This window comes from Bombina bombina, chromosome 6 (genome assembly GCF_027579735.1).
Source record: "Bombina bombina isolate aBomBom1 chromosome 6, aBomBom1.pri, whole genome shotgun sequence".
Lineage (NCBI taxonomy): Eukaryota > Metazoa > Chordata > Amphibia > Anura > Bombinatoridae > Bombina > Bombina bombina.
The window spans coordinates 1,098,535,966-1,098,553,361 of NC_069504.1; the positions used below are offsets into that span (position 1 = coordinate 1,098,535,966).

At 39.5% G+C, this 17,396-nt stretch overlaps 1 protein-coding gene across 1 annotated transcript in view; it reads right to left on the reverse strand.

Annotated features, from left to right (window-relative positions):
- The window catches only part of BICD1 (BICD cargo adaptor 1), a 672,372-nt gene that overhangs the window by 332,202 nt on the left and 322,774 nt on the right, over nt 1-17,396 (reverse strand).

The following is a 17,396-nucleotide window of genomic DNA, read 5'->3' on the forward strand; positions in this document are numbered from 1 at the left end:
TGTGTGTGTAAATGTCTTTGTGTTTGTCAATGTCTTTATGTGTGTGTGTGTGTGTGTGTGAGTTTGTGTGTGAAAGAGTAAGTGTATTTGTGTGTGTGAGAGAGAATGTTTGTGTGTTTGAGAGAGTGTGTGAGTTAGTGTGAGAAAGATTTTGTGCGTGTGAGTGTTAGTGTGTTTGTGAGCGCCTTAGAGTGTGTGTTAGTTTGTGTGAGAGAGTGTTAGTGTCTTTGTGTGTGTATGTGAGAGCGAGTGTGTGTGTTAATGTGTGTGTGAGAGAGAGAGTGTTAGTGTCACTGTCTTTATATTTGTGTGTATATTTGTGTGTATGTGAGACAGAATGTGTGTGAGTTAGTGTGTGAGAGATTGTGTGTGTGTGTGTGTGTGTGTGTGTGTGAAAGAGTGTTAGTGTCTTTGTGTGTGTGTGTGTGTGTGTGTGTGTGAAAGTGTTACTGTGTGTGTGTATGAGTGTGTGAGAGAGTGTTAGTGTCTTTACGTGTGAGAGAGAATGTGTGTGAGAATCTGTGTGTTAGCACGTGAGAGATTGTGGAGAGATTGTGGCGTGTTGTGTGAGCGTTCATGTTTTTGTGTATGTGCGAGAGAGTGTGTAAGAGAGTGTGTGTGTGTTTGTGAGAGAAAGAGAGTGTTAGTGTGTTTGTGCGTGAGAGAGAATGTGTGTGAGAGATAGAGTGTGTAAGAGATTGTGTGTGTGTGTGTGAGAGAGAGTGGTTTCTTTGTGTGTGTGCCCTTGTGTGTGTGTGAGTGTTAGTGTGTGTGTGAGAGAGAGAGTGCTAGTGTGTTTTTGTGCGAGAGAGAAAGTGTCTGTGAATCTGTGTGTTAGTGTGTGAGAGATTGTGTGCGTGTTGTGAGAGTGTTCGTGTTTTTGTGTGTGTGTGTATATGTGCCTGCCTTTGTGTGTGAGAGTGTGTGCGTTTGTGTGAAAGAGTGTGTTAGTCTTTTTGTGTGTGAGAGAGAATGTGTGTGTGAGATAGAGTGTGTAAGAGATTGTGTGTGTGTGTGTGTGAGAGAGAGTGTGTTAGTCTTTTTGTGTGTGAGAGAGAATGTGTGTGTGAGAGATAGAGTGTGTAAGAGATTGTGTGTGTGTGTGTGAGAGTGTAAGTGTCTTTCTGTGTGTGTGCCTTTGTGTGTGTGTGTGTGAGAGAGAGAGAGAATGTGTGTGAAAGATAGAGTGTGTGAGAGTGTGAATATCTGTGTGTGTGTGTGTGTGTGTGTGTGTGTGTGTGTGTGTGAGAGAGAGAGAGAGAGAGAGAGAGAGAGAATGTGTGTGAAAGATAGAGTGTGTGAGAGTGTGAATATCTGTGTGTTTATGTGCTATTATATTTGGTTTGTACTGCACAAAATGTTGCTTTGCAGTGCACAGCACAAGAGTGTTCGGGTTTTGCCTGAACTAAAGGTGGCAACTCTACTTGTAATGAGAGTACTTTACTGTAGTTCTGCAATAAACATGTCAATCAAAAGACTTTCTGAATAAGTTTTGAATAATTAACATCCATATTGTTTGCTGCATTTGGTTTTCAAAGGCCAAGCTTTCACACCACTTGCTTTATTTAGAATAGCCAATATGGACTTGAAACTGTCATTTTTTTAAATTTATTTTTAGCAAAACTTGCATTGTTTTTGCAGTATCCTATCAGATCACCTCAACTGGGGCCAGTTAAAGGGACAGTAAAGTCAAGACGAAACTTTCATGATTCAGATAGGGCATGCAATTTTAAACAACTTTCCAATTTACTTTTATCATCAAATTTGCTTTGTTCCCTTGGTGGTATTTTTGAAAAGCTAAACCTAGCTAGGCTCAAACTGATTTCTAAACCGTTGAAAACCGCCTCTTAGCTCAGAGCATTTTGAAAGTTTTTCACAGTTAGACAGTGTTAGTTCATGTGTGTCATATAGATAACATTGTGCTCACTCCTGTGAAGTTATTTAGGAGTCTTCACTGATTGACTACACTGCATGTCTGTAAAAAGCACTAAGATAAGGGGGCTGTCTGCAGAGGCTTAGATACAAGGTAATCACAGAGGTAAAAAACTGAATTTATGCTTACCTGATAAATTACTTTCTCCAACGGTGTGTCCGGTCCACGGCGTCATCCTTACTTGTGGGATATTCTCTTCCCCAACAGGAAATGGCAAAGAGTCCCAGCAAAGCTGGTCACATGATCCCTCCTAGGCTCCGCCCACCCCAGTCATTCGACCGACGGACAGGAGGAAATATATATAGGAGAAACCATATGATACCGTGGTGACTGTAGTTAGAGAAAATAATTCATCAGACCTGATGAAAAAACCAGGGCGGGCTGTGGACCGGACACACCGTTGGAGAAAAGTAATTTATCAGGTAAGCATAAATTCTGTTTTCTCCAACATTGGTGTGTCCGGTCCACGGCGTTATCCTTACTTGTGGGAACCAATACCAAAGCTTTAGGACACGGATGAAGGGAGGGAGCAAATCAGGTCACCTAAACGGAAGGCACCACAGCTTGCAAAACCTGTCTCCCAAAAATAGCCTCCGAAGAAGCAAAAGTATCAAATTTGTAAAATTTGGCAAAAGTGTGCAGTGAAGACCAAGTCGCTGCCTTACATATCTGGTCAACAGAAGCCTCGTTCTTGAAGGCCCATGTGGAAGCCACAGCCCTAGTGGAGTGAGCTGTGATTCTTTCAGGAGGCTGCCGTCCGGCAGTCTCATAAGCCAAACGGATAATGCTTTTAAGCCAAAAGGAAAGAGAGGTAGAAGTCGCTTTTTGACCTCTCCTTTTACCAGAATAAACAACAAACAAGGAAGATGTTTGTCTGAAATCTTTAGTAGCCTCTAAATAGAACTTTAGAGCACGGACAACGTCCAAATTGTGTAACAAATGTTCCTTCTTTGAAACTGGATTCGGACACAAAGAAGGTACAACTATCTCCTGGTTAATATTTTTGTTAGAAACAACTTTAGGAAGAAAACCAGGCTTAGTACGCAAAACCACCTTATCTGCATGGAACACCAGATAAGGAGGAGAACACTGCAGAGCAGATAACTCTAAAACTCTTCTAGCAGAAGAAATTGCCACCAAAAACAAAACTTTCCAAGATAGTAACTTAATATCTATGGAATGTAAGGGTTCAAACAGAACCCCTTGAAGAACTGAAAGAACTAGATTTAGACTCCAGGGAGGAGTCAAAGGTCTGTAAACAGGCTTGATCCTAACCAGAGCCTGAACAAATGCTTGAACATCTGGCACAGCTGCCAGTCTTTTGTGTAGTAAGACAGATAAAGCAGAGATCTGTCCCTTTAGAGAACTTGCAGATAATCCTTTCTCCAAACCTTCTTGTAGAAAGGAGAGAATCTTAGGAATTTTTATCTTACTCCATGGGAATCCCTTGGATTCACACCAACAGATATATTTTTTCCATATTTTATGGTAAATTTTTCTAGTTACAGGTTTTCTGGCCTGAACCAGAGTATCTATCACCGAATCTGAAAACCCACGCTTTGATAGAATCAAGTGTTCAATCTCCAAGCCGTCAGTTGGAGGGAGACCAGATTTGGGTGTTCGAATGGACCTTGAACAAGAAGGTCCTGTCTCAAAGGTAGCTTCCATGGTGGAGCCGATGACATATTCACCAGGTCTGCATACCAAGTAATGCGTGGCCACGCAGGAGCTATCAAGATCACCGAGGCCCTCTCCTGATTGATCCTGGCTACCAGCCTGGGAATGAGAGGAAACGGTGGGAATACGTAAGCTAGGTTGAAAGTCCAAGGTGCTACTAGTGCATCTACTAGAGTCGCCTTGGGATCCCTGGATCTGGACCCGTAGCAAGGAACCTTGAAGTTCTGACGAGACGCCATCAGATCCATGTCTGGAATGCCCCATAATTGAGTTATTTGGGCAAAGATTTCCGGATGGAGTTCCCACTCCCCCGGATGAAATGTCTGACGACTCAGAAAATCCGCTTCCCAATTTTCCACTCCTGGGATGTGGATCGCAGACAAGTGGCAGGAGTGATCCTCCGCCCATTGAATTATTTTGGTCACTTCTTTCATCGCCAGGGAACTCTTTGTTCCCCCTTGATGATTGATATACGCAACAGTCGTCATGTTGTCTGATTGCAACCTTATGAATTTGGCCTTTGCTAGTTGAGGCCAAGCTCTGAGAGCATTGAATATCGCTCTCAGTTCCAGAATGTTTATCGGGAGAAGAGACTCTTCCCGAGACCATAGACCCTGAGCTTTCAGGGATTCCCAGACCGCCACCCCAGCCCACTAGACTGGCGTCGGTCGTGACAATGACCCACTCTGGCCTGCGGAAGCTCATTCCCTGGGACAGATGGTCCAGGGTCAGCCACCAACGGAGTGAATCTCTGGTCTTTTGATCTACTTGAATCATTGGAGACAAGTCTGTATAATCCCCATTCCACTGTTTGAGCATGCACAGTTGTAATGGTCTTAGATGAATTCGTGCAAAAGGAACTATGTCCATTGTTGTAACCATCAATCCTATTACTTCCATGCACTGCGCTATGGAAGGACGAGGAACAGAATGAAGCACTTGACAAGAGCTTAGAAGTTTTGATTTTCTGACCTCTGTCAGAAAAATTCTCATTTCTAAGGAATCTATTATTGTTCCCAAGAAGGGAACTCTTGTTGACGGGGACAGAGAACTCTTTTCTTTGTTCACCTTCCATCCGTGAGATGTGAGAAAGGCTAGAACGATGTCCGTATGAGCCTCTTGCCTTTGACAGGGACGACGCTTGTATTAGAATGTCGTCCAAGTAAGGTACTACTGCAATGCCCCTTGGTCCTTAGAACCGCTAGAAGGGACCCTAGCACCTTTGTGAAAATCCTTGGAGCAGTGGCTAATCCGAATGGAAGAGCCACAAACTGGTAATGTTTGTCCAGGAAAAGCGAACCCTTAGGAACTGATGATGTTCCTTGTGGATAGGGATATGTAGGTACGCATCCTTTAGATCCACGGTAGTCATAAATTGACTTTCAGGATGGTGGGTAGAATCGTTCGAATAGTTTTCCATTTTGAACGATGGTACCCTGAGAAATTTGTTTAGGATCTTCAAATCCAAAATTGGTCTGAACGTTCCCTCTTTTTTGGGAACTACGAACAGATTGGAATAAAATCCCATTCCTTGTTCCTTATTGGAACTGGGTGTATCACTCCCAATCTTTAACAGGTCTTCTACACAATGTAAGAATGCCTGTCTCTTTATTTGGTTTGAGGATAAGTGAGACCTTGTGGAACCTTCCCCTTGGGGGTAGTTCCTTGAATTCCAGGAGATAACCTTGAGAAACTATTTCTAGCGCCCAAGGATCCTGAACATCTCTTGCCCAAGCCTGAGCAAAGAGAGAGAGTCTGCCCCCCACCAGATCCGGTCCCGGATCGGGGGCTACTCCTTCATGCTGTTTTGTTAGCAGTGGCAGGCTTCTTGGTCTGCTTACCCTTATTCCAGCCTTGCATTGGTTTCCAGGCTGGTTTGGGTTGTGAGGCATTACCCTCTTGCTTAGAGGATGCAGAATTAGAGGCTGGTCCATTTCTGCGAAAGGGACGAAAATTAGGCTTATTTTTAGCCTTAAAAGACCTATCCTGTGCAAGGGCGTGGCCCTTTCCCCCAGTGATGTCTGAAATAATCTCTTTCAAATCAGGTCCAAATAAAGTTTTACCTTTGAAAGGAATGTTAAGCAATTTTGTCTTGGATGACACATCCGCTGACCAAGACTTTAGCCAAAGCGCTCTGCGCGCCACGATAGCAAACCCTGAATTTTTCGCCGCTAATTTTGCTAATTGCAAAGCGGCATCTAAAATAAAAGAGTTAGCCAATTTAAGTGCTGGTGAACTCTGTCCATAACCTCCTCATATGGAGTTTCTCTACTGAGCGACTTTTCTAGTTCCTCGAACCAGAACCACGCTGCCGGTAGTGACAGGAACAATGCATGAAATTGGGTTGTAGAAGGTAGCCTTGCTGTACAAAAATCTTTTTAAAGCAAACCCTCCAATTTTTTATCCATAGGATCTTTGAAAGCACAACTATCTTCGATAGGAATAGTAGTGCGTTTGTTTAGAGTAGAAACTGCACCCCTCGACCTTGGGGACTGTCTGCCATAAGTCCTTTCTGGGGTCGACCATAGGAAATAATTTCTTAAATATAGGGGGGGGAACAAAAGGGTATGCCGGGCTTTTCCCACTCTTTATTTACTATGTCCGCCACCCGCTTGGGTATAGGAAAAGCGCCGGGGGGCACCGGAACCTCTAGGAACCTGTCCATCTTGCATAATTTCTCTGGAATGACCAAATTGTCACAATCATCCAGAGTAGATAATACCTCCCTTAAGCAGTGCGCGGAGATGTTCTAATTTAAATTTAAATGTCACAACATCAGGTTCAGCTTGATGAGAAATTTTTCCTGAATCTGAAATTTCTCCCTCAGACAAAACCTCCCTCATGGCCCCTTCAGATTGGTGTGAGGGTATGACAGAACAATTATCATCAGCGTCCTCTTGCTCTTCAGTGTTTAAAACAGAGCAATCGCGCTTCTCTCTGATAAGTAGGCATTTTGGATAAAAGATTTGCTATGGAGTTATCCATTACAGCCGTTAATTGTTGCATGTAATAAGTATTGGCGCACCTAGATGTACTAGGGGCCTCCTGCATGGGCAAAACTGGTGTAGACACAGTAGGAGATGATGTTAGTATCATGTTTACTCCCCTCATTTGAGGATTCATCTTGGGCAATATCATTATTTTGTGGCAGTACTGTCCTTACTTTGTTTGGACGCTATGGCACAATTATCACATAAATTTAAATGGGGAGACACATTGGCTTTCATACATATAGAACATAGCTTATCTGAAGGAACAGACATGTTAAACAGGCTTAAACTTGTCAACAAAGCACAAAAAAACGTTTTAAAATAAAACCGTTACTGTCACTTTAAATTTCAAACAGAAAAACACTTTATTACTGAATATGTGAAAAAGTATGAAGGAATTGTTCAAAAATTACCAAAATTTCACCACAGTGTCTTAAAGCCTTAAAAGTATTGCACACCAAATTTCAGAGCTTTAACCCTTAAAATAACGGAACCGGAGCCGTTTTTCAATTTAAACCCCTATACAGTCCCAGATATAGTCCTTTGCTAAGACCCAACCAAGCCCCTGAGGGGAATACGATACCAAAAGACCGCCTTGTAAAAGCTTTTTCAGAGATTATTAGATCCTCACACATGCATCTGCATGCCCTGTTCTCAAAAAACAACTGCGCATTAATGGCGCGAAAATGACGCTCAGTCTATGACTAGAAAGGCCCCCTGACTGAAAAAGGTGTCCAATACAGTGCCTGACGTTTTATAAACGTTCCCCAAGATTATAAATGCCAATTGTTAGCCTAAATCTGAATAATATGCACAAATAAAGCAATCGATTTAGCCCATAAAAATGTCTACCAGTTTTTTAGCCCATAATAAGCCCTTTATTCTGTTTGTTTTTTGACTAAGAAAAATGGTCTTACCGGTCCCCATGAGGGGAAATGACAGCCTTCCAGCATTACACAGTCTTGTTAGAAATATGGCTAGTCATACCTTAAGCAGAAAAGTCTGCTAACTGTTTCCCCCAACTGAAGTTACTTCATCTCAACAGTCCTATGTGGAAACAGGCAATCGATTTTAGTTACTGTCTGCTAAAATCATCTTCCTCTTACAAACAGAAATCTTCATCCTTTTCTGTTTCAGAGTAAAATAGTACATACCAGCACTATTTTAAAATAACAAACACTTGATAGAAGGAATAAAAACTACATTTAAACACCAAAAAACTCTTAACCATCTCCGTGGAGATGTTGCCTGTGCAACGGCAAAGAGAATGACTGGGGTGGGCGGAGCCTAGGAGGGATCATGTGACCAGCTTTGCTGGGACTCTTTGCCATTTCCTGTTGGGGAAGAGAATATCCCACAAGTAAGGATGACGCCGTGGACCGGACACACCAATGTTGGAGAAAGTACATTAATATAACTGTGTTGGTTATGAAAAACTGGGGAATTGGTAATAAAGGGATTATCTATCTTTTTAAATAAGAACATTTTTGGTGTGGACTGTCCCTTTAAGGGCAGATATGTAGAAGGGTTAGATTTGCAAGACTTCTATTGGGCACTTCCTTTTCCCAAATTTCAATGCTAAATGGAAAGCCGTCCAAACCAGCGTTAAGGGGTCCTAACGCTGCTTTTGGCCACCCGCTGGTATTTAGAGTCAGTCAGGAAAGGGGTCTAACGCTCACTTTCCAGCAGCGACTTTTCCATACCGCAGATCCCCTTACGCCAATTGCGTATCCTATCTTTTCAATGGGATCTTTCTAATGCTGGTATTTAGAGTCTTGCTGAAGTGAGCGTTAGAACTCTAACGACAAGACTCCACCCGCAGAAAAAAGTCAGGAGTTAAGAGCTTTATGGGCTAACGCCGGTTCATAAAGCTCTTAACTACTGTGCTCTAAAGTACACTAACACCCATAAACTACCTATGCACCCTAAACCGAGGTCCCCCCACATCGCCGCCACTATAATTAAATTTTTTAACCCCTAATCTGCCGACCTCACACCGCCGCAACCTACATTATCCCTATGTACCCCTAATCTGCTGCACCTAACATCGCCGACACCTACATAATATTTATTAACCCCTAATCTGCCCCCCCAATGTCGCCGCTACCTACCTACACTTAATGACCCCTAATCTGCCGACCGAACCTCGCCGCCACTATAATAAATGTATTAACCCCTAAATGCCTCACTCCCGCCTCAAAAACCCTATAATAAATAGTATTAACCCCTAATCTGCTCTCCTAACATCACCGACACCTAACTTCAAGTATTAACCCCTAATCTGCCGACCGGACCTCGCCGCTACTCTATTAAATGTATTAACCCCTAAAGCTAAGTCTAACCCTAACACTAACACCCCCCTAAGTTAAATATAATTTAAATCTAACGAAATAAAATAAATCTTATTAAATAAATTAATCCTATTTAAAGCTAAATACTTACCTGTAAAATAAACCCGAATATAGCTACAATATAACGAATAATTATATTGTAGCTATTTTAGGATTTATATTTATTTTACAGGCAACTTTGTATTTATTTTAACTAGGTACAATATCTATTAAATAGTTAATAGCTACCTAGTTAAAATAATTACAAAATTACCTGTAAAATAAATCCTAACCTAAGTTACAATTAAACCTAACACTACACTAGGAATAAATTAATTAACTAAACTACCTACAATTATCTACAATTAAATCAACTAAACTAAATTACAAAAAACAAACAAACACTAAATTACAAAAAATAAAAAAAAGATTACAAGAATTTTAAACTAATTACACCTACTCTAAGCCCCCTAAAAAAATAACAAAGCCCCCCAAAATAAAAAAATGCCCTACCCTATTCTAAAATAAAAAGTTAACAGCTCTTTTACCTTGCCAGCCCTTAAAAGGGCCTTTTGCGGAGCATGCCCCAAAGTCATCAGCTCTTTTGCATTTAAAAAAAACATACAATACGAAGATAAGGTAGGGAGATCTTCAGGGGCTTAGTGTTAGTTTTTTTAAGGGGGGGTTGGGTTAGATTAGGGGTATGTGGGTGGTGGGTGGGTTGTAATGTTGGGGGGGGGGTATTTTTTATTTTTTTTAAATGCAAAAGAGCTGATGACTTTGGGGCATGCCCCGCAAAAGGCCCTTTTAAGGGCTGGTAAGGTAAAAGAGCTGTTAACTTTTTATTTTAGAATAGGGTAGGGCATTTTTTATTTTGGGGGCTTTGTTATTTTTTTAGGGGGCCTTAGAGTAGGTGTAATTAGTTTAAAATTCTTGTAATCTTTTTTTATTTTTTGTAATTTAGTGGGGGGTTTTTTTGTAATTTAGTTTAGTTGATTAATTGTAGATAATTGTAGGTAGTTTAGTTAATTAATTTATTGCTAGTGTAGTGTTAGGTTTAATTGTAACTTAGGTTAGGATTTATTTTACAGGTAATTTTGTAATTATTTTAACTAGGTAGCTATTAAATAGTAAATAACTATTTTAATAGCTATTGTACCTAGTTAAAATAAATACAAAGTTGCCTGTAAAATAAATATAAATCCTAAAATAGCTACAATATAATTATTCATTATATTGTAGCTATATTAGGGTTTATTTTACAGGTAAGTATTTAACTTTAAATAGGATTAATTTATTTAATAAGATTTATTTTATTTCGTTAGATTTAAATTATATTTAACTTAGGGGGGTGTTAGTGTTAGGGTTAGACTTAGCTTTAGGGGTTAATACATTTATTAGAGTAGCGGCGAGGTCCTGTCGGCAGATTAGGGGTTAATAAGTGTAGGTAGGTAGTGGCGACATTGGGGGCGGCAGATTACGGGTTAATAAATATAATATAGGGGTCGGCGATGTTAGGGGCAGCAGATTAGGGGTACATAGCTATAATGTAGGTTGCGTCGGTGTACGGAGCAGCAGATTAGGGGTTAATAATAAAATGCAGGGGTCAGCGATAGCGGGGGCGGCAGATTAGGGGTTAATAAGTGTAAGGTTAGGGGTGTTTAGACTCGGGGTACATGTTAGGGTGTTAGGTGCAGATTTAGGAAGTGTTTCCCCATAGGAAACAATGGGGCTGCGTTAAGAGCTGAACGCTGCTTTTTTGCAGGTGTTAGGGTTTTTTTCAGCTCAAACTGCCCCATTGTTTCCTATGGGGGAATCGTGCACGAGTATGTTTTTGAAGCTGGCCGCGTCCGTAAGCAACGCTGGTATTTAGAGTTGAAGTTGCGGTAAATTATGCTCTACGCTCCCTTTTTGGAGCCTAACGCAGCCCTTCAGAGAACTCTAAATACCGGCGTTGTTTAAAAGGTGTGGGGGGGGGGGAAACACGCGTAGCTAACGCACCCCTTTGGCCGCAAAACTCTAAATCTAGCGGTTACTATCACTAAAAATAAACTTTAGTTTCAATTATCACGTATTAATAAAAGGGTGCTAAACTCACCCTCAGCTCTGGCCCTCCATGACACAGCGTTCTTTTACCAATGAGGTGACGTTTCCCACCTCTAAACGGCTGTTAGTATAGAGGTGAAAATGTCACCTCATTGAAGAAGATTGCTGTGCAAGGGGGTGGGCAGGAGGATCTGACTTTAGCAGCACAGACAGGATGAATTTAGTATCCTAGCGTTTTTTAAAACACTCGTATTTACCATCACTTTAACGCTCCCGCTTGAGTGATAAAGGGACAGTCTAGTCAAAAATAAAGTTTCATGATTCAGTAAGGGCATGTAATTTTAAACAACTTTGCAATTTACTTTTATCATCAAATGTGCTTTGTTCTTTGGTATTCTTAGTTGAAAGCTAAACCTAGGAGGCTCATATGCAAATTTCTTAGCCCTTGAAGGCCACCTCTTATCTTAATGCATTTTGACATTTTTTCACAACTAGAGGGCGTTAGTTCATGTGTATCATATAGATAACATTGTGTTCACGCCCGTGGAGTTACCTAGGAATTGCTAAAATGCAAGTCTGTCAAAGAACTGAGATAAGAGGGCAATTTACAGAGGCTTAGATACAAGGTAATTACAGAGGTAAAAAGTGTATTCATATAACTGTGTTGGTTATGCAGAACTGGGGAATGGGTAATAAAGGGATTATCTATCTTATTAAACAATAACAATTCTGGTGTAGACTGTCCCTTTAATTGCGCAAGACGTAAGATTTTTTGTGTCACACACATCAAAAATACATTACAAAGTACAGTTACACTCATAATAACACCATCTAATAAAAATAATTTAAAAAAAATATTGCACATAAAGTTATAAGGGCTCAAACATATGAAGACTGCAAAGGGCGTATATGTATGTACACAGGGGCAAAATGTTGACCTGCCACTGCCTGCACACTGATATCATGTGAGTGTGACATGATGCTTCACTAGTGTCTGACTACAGGGGTTAGTGTTTCCGTTTTACCCATTGGTGTTTATGTGTGTGTGTGTATGTGTGTGACTGTGTGTATTTATGCATGTATGTGTGTGTGTATGTATGTATGTGACTGTGTGTGTGTATGTGACTGTGTGTGTATTTATGCGACTGTGTGTGTATTTATGCATGTATGTGTGTGTGTATGTATGCGACTGTGTGTGTATTTATGCATGTATGTGTGTGTGTATGTATGTGACTGTGTGTGTATTTATGCATGTATGTGTGTGTGTATGTATGTGACTGTGTGTGTATTAATGCATGTATGTGTGTGTGTGTGTGTGTGTGTGTATGTGACTGTGAGTGTATTTATGTGACTGTGTGTGTATTTATGTATGTATGTGACTGTGTGTGTGTATGTATGTGACTGTGTGTGTATTTATGTATGTATGTGACTGTGTGTGTGTATGTGACTCTGTGTGTATTTATGCATGTATGTGTGTGTGTGTATGCGACTGTGTGTGTATTTATGATTGTATGTGTGTGTGTATGTATGTGACTGTGTGTGTATTTATGCATGTATGTGTGTGTGTATGTATGCGACTGTGTGTGTATTTATGCATGTATGTGTGTGTGTATGTATGTGACTGTGTGTGTATTTATGCATGTATGTGTGTGTGTATGTATGTGACTGTGTGTGTATTTATGCATGTATGTGTGGGTGTATGTATGCGACTGTGTGTGTATTTATGCATGTATGTGTATGTGTGTATGTGACTGTGTGTGTATTTATGCATGTATGTGTGTGTGTATGTATGTGACTGTGTGTGTATTTATGCATGTATGTGTGTGTGTATGTATGTGACTGTGTGTGTATTATGCATGTATGTGTGTGTGTGTATGTATGTGACTGTGTGTATATTTATGCATGTATGTGTGTATGTATGCGACTGTGTGTGTATTTATGCATGTATGTGTGTGTGTGTGTGTGTGACTGTGAGTGTATTTATGTGACTGTGTGTGTATTTATGCATGTATGTGTGTATGTGACTGTGTGTGTATTTATGCATGTATGTGTGTGTGTGTGTATGTATGTGACTGTGTGTGTATTTATGTATGTATGTGACTGTGTGTGTGTGTGTATGTATGTGACTGTGTGTGTATTTATGCATGTATGTGTGTGTGTATGTATGTGACTGTGTGTGTATTTATGCATGTATGTGTGTGTGTATGTATGTATGTATGTGACTGTGTGTGTATTTATGCATGTATGTGTGTGCGTGTGTATGTATTTATGTATGTGACTGTGTGTATTTATTATGCATGTATGTGTGTGTGTGCATGTATGTATGTATGTGACTGTGTGTGTATTTATGCATGTATGTGTGTGTGTGTATGCATGTATGTATGTGACTTTGTGTGTATTTATGCATGTATGTGTGTGTGTGTGTGTGTATATATGTTTGTGGAACCAGCAAATTACAGAACTTGTTACTACAGCATGGGGGGGGGGCGGGGTAACAGTGTCAGTCTATACAGTACCACTATATACAGTACGGGGGGGTACTGTGGTTTCTAGTTACGCCTCTGTATAGACATATATAAGTGCATTGGTGCCCTTTGCAGTTAAGTAGTTGAAAACATGTAAAATAATATTTATGCAATATTCATTATTAATAAAGTGTTATACTGTGTATTTATTGTAAATATTTCACGTTCCAATGTTGTGCACAAAGAGGAATATGCTCTATGTATTTCTAAATAGATATTCTTATAAATATCTGTATATATCTATAGCTATATATATATATATATATATATATATATATATATATATATATACATAAAATAATACATTTAAAAGATACCTTCTTAAATATATATATTTCAATCAAGGAGGACTCAATAACCTCTTATATTTAGGAAATATTTTCCATAGGGTTAACAAACTTATAGGGTTAACTTTTTTGAGGATAAGAATATATTATGCATTTATTTGAGAATAAAAATGAAATTACTTTATCTCAGTAGATGTATATATAAGTTTGAAAATGAAGTCAGTTTCACTTTTATCAATGACTTTACCCCACAAGATTAAATCCAATGAAATGATTATGTTGTGTAGCTTGTTTTGGCTTAAGTGTTATATATGCAGAAATTATCTTTAAGTCACACTTGCGAACATTTGTGTATCAAAACCAATATGACGTAGGTGGGCGTGTACCTATACGCTGTCTTGAAATAAGCAGCTGGTGAGGTGGGCGGACATCAAGCCTCTGACGAAGCAGACCAGTTCCGTGAAACGCGTAAGGCCACGCCCACCTTACGTCATTTGCGAACGTGCACGCCGAGCTGTGGTGTACGATTGATAGCAGCTATTAGGAGTGTGTCAACAGGATTTTCTATAGCGGCAGTTTTGAATGTACCGAACCTTGATCATAAGTATGCCATTGATAAGGACTGACTGAGCACTTTTACAAGGAGACTTGGACTGGAACATTGCCTTGACGAACCGCTGGGATATCGTTTGGAATACAAGTGGGGACACTTTGATATCTAACTGCTTTTACTTACCTCATACGATTGAGGTCATCTCTGTGAGTAGGGAATACTCAAGGGGATTACTGTTGTGTATATGTTTTAATGTATTCAACTTTATTACACTATGAGCTGTGTTTCTGTGCTCTTATCTTTTTAGATTGAAGCAGCTGTTCCTATCCACTCAATTTGAACCTTGAGTCGTTTTTGATGAGCTGCACAGAACACTCCTCTGTTAACAAACCTTAATTCTACTACGGAAGGATAAGACCCTTTCTCTTATTAATTATTTTAATTTGAGTGTTATTTTATATGCCTTTTTTTCCTGCATTTTGTGAATATTCATTTGTTTGTCAAATTAATTGTTTTTAAAAAATATTTTTTATTATTCTAAAATTATCTTATTGTGAGTGTGCGCAACTTAGTTTATAGCAGTGAATGCATCTAGGTGCATTCACTTCTATAGCATTTTTTCATACATATATATATATTTATATATATCGGTATAGATATATATTGTACCAAAAAAACAATCATATATATATATCATGTACACAAAAGAGAGAGATACCTGGAATGTAATCCAGGTAGAGGAAAGACAGGGATTTCAGCACTCTTTTTGAAAAAAACTCACAAATCCCTTTAATTCATTTTGGTAATTTTAATTGTGAAAGTCAACTCTCCACACTGTAGGGGCAGACCCATGCAAGTGTAAAAATAGTAAAGCACATAAGCATAAGATTCAACTAATTGATGACACCATTTTTGAACCTGACCGGTCAGGGGTACACGTAAAATACAGCCATAGGAAAGTAAATACTGCGATTGTGTTGCCTAGTCACAGAATCGTGTAGTAGTCCACTACACCCAGCTGCACACAGAAATCCCCCAGACAACCAGCTGGAAGGTATAACCTGGGCAGGTTTAGGAAGGGGATCTAAGTGGCTAACTTGACGATATCTGTGATATGCAAAAGCAAAGAATATTACACATTGAGTAGTATGCATGGATATGCTTGTACAATATTGTATCATAGGTTATATCAAGTGAGACCACCTCTAGTCCTGCTACACCCAGCTGCTCTCAGCACCCCTAAGTATGAGGGGCATAACGCTGTGCAGGTGGTATTAGGGATCTAAGCGGACAGGCAGGTGTACCCCCTGAATATGTACAAGGTCAAACGAGTAGGCCACAAGTAATAAAAGTGTCGTTCATACAATATTGTTCATCTAGCAACCATCCGTCATATATATACAATTCCACAGGAAAGTCTGCAGACAAGATGCAAAGATGTTAAAGCACAAATGCAGAAAGCATGTTAGTGTTGTCGGATATAAGTAAGCGTAAGCCAAGTTGAATTAGGTAGAACCACAAGTCTTAGCAAGAAATGTATGACTCCCAAGCAGAGACTAATTCAAAATGTCTCAGTCTTTTCATTGCAAAAGGCAGCGCCTTTTCCATATTAATGCAACTTGTGACTTTAGTTGCCGTAAGTTCCCTTAGTAGGGTCACCCATTCATAAACTGGTATTTTTGACAAGTGCTGTAGGCTTTCATATATCAGATGTCAACATTTGTATGCTAATACGACCTTGCATTTCGGACACTCTAGCACTACATGTCCACGTTGATGAGTGCTTCTCATACTCGTTAGGTTCCATGCAGGTAGCGACCTCCATCGCCAAGACCAAACGATAGCGGTACTCCACGTGTATCACGTGACCTGGTCGGCTCAGCCAATGCCGACGCGCGTTTCACCCACTCGACTGGAATTCAGACCGGGCTTCATCAGGATGTTATTCTGCTTTGAATCCATGCATCCTGTTTTGGATGCATTGCGCCTCATGCTGGAAGGTGAAGGTTTAGCATTATTGCTGCAACAGCTGTACAATAATTTAAGTAATATTACTTACATACTATTGTTTACAAATTTAAAAACACCTAGGTTGCAAAATACTGTCAATTGACACTGATAGATTTATATTAATAGTTCTATTATCAAATTAGCTTTGTTTTCATGGTATTTTTTGTTCTAGTCTGCAGAACGGCATGGAAGCAAAGCTCTTCCAAATGTAAATCATTAAAGTATTAATATAGTGCTCTAGCCACTTGCATAATCCTGAGCTTACCTACTTGCTTTCCAACAAAGGTTACTAAGAGAACAAAGTAAATCTGATAGAAGTAAACTGGAAATTACTTTATAATTGTATGCTCTATCTGAATCATGCCTCTTTAAGTAGTGCTATCTTAAGCAACAGCTGCGTATTTGTAAACTATTTTGGGATCTTACATTCCAATAACATTACTAAGTTTCCTACATGAGTCCTCCTCACTGGTTTTCTCACCATTCTCTCCCCCTGCGCACACTGAATGCACATTCTTTCTGTCTTATTAACACAAAACTCTATTTAGGATTCACCGCATGTAGAAACACATCACATCTTTTTCTTGTTTTTAGTGAAAGAGATTACCTTAAATGCACGGCCCTTTCATCCCATACCCACAAATGTCTAGAATTTCAGGAAAATTAGATCCCTTCCGTTATAATATATCAATATGTGCAAGGTGAGTGTAAAACTGCTTGTTGAACTTGATTTCTTAGAAGTTTATTAGGTTGGTTTTTTAGCATAGTTTAAAAGAAGATCAATCTAAGAACTTACTATTCCTGACTTCGCAATATTAATATATATATATATATTTATATTTCAAAATAAGAAGAGTATTTGCCACTTGAGCAATGATACTTTTTTTATTGGATAACTATACATTTATAGATGACAAGCTTTCGGAAGAATTCAATTGGTTCCTCAAGTCTGAAGCAATACTGACCAATTCAATGGAATTTACAGATAATATCTTAAAAACCTCAGCATTGTAAAAAGACAGAAAGTGTTTCAGAGGTCAAAGTG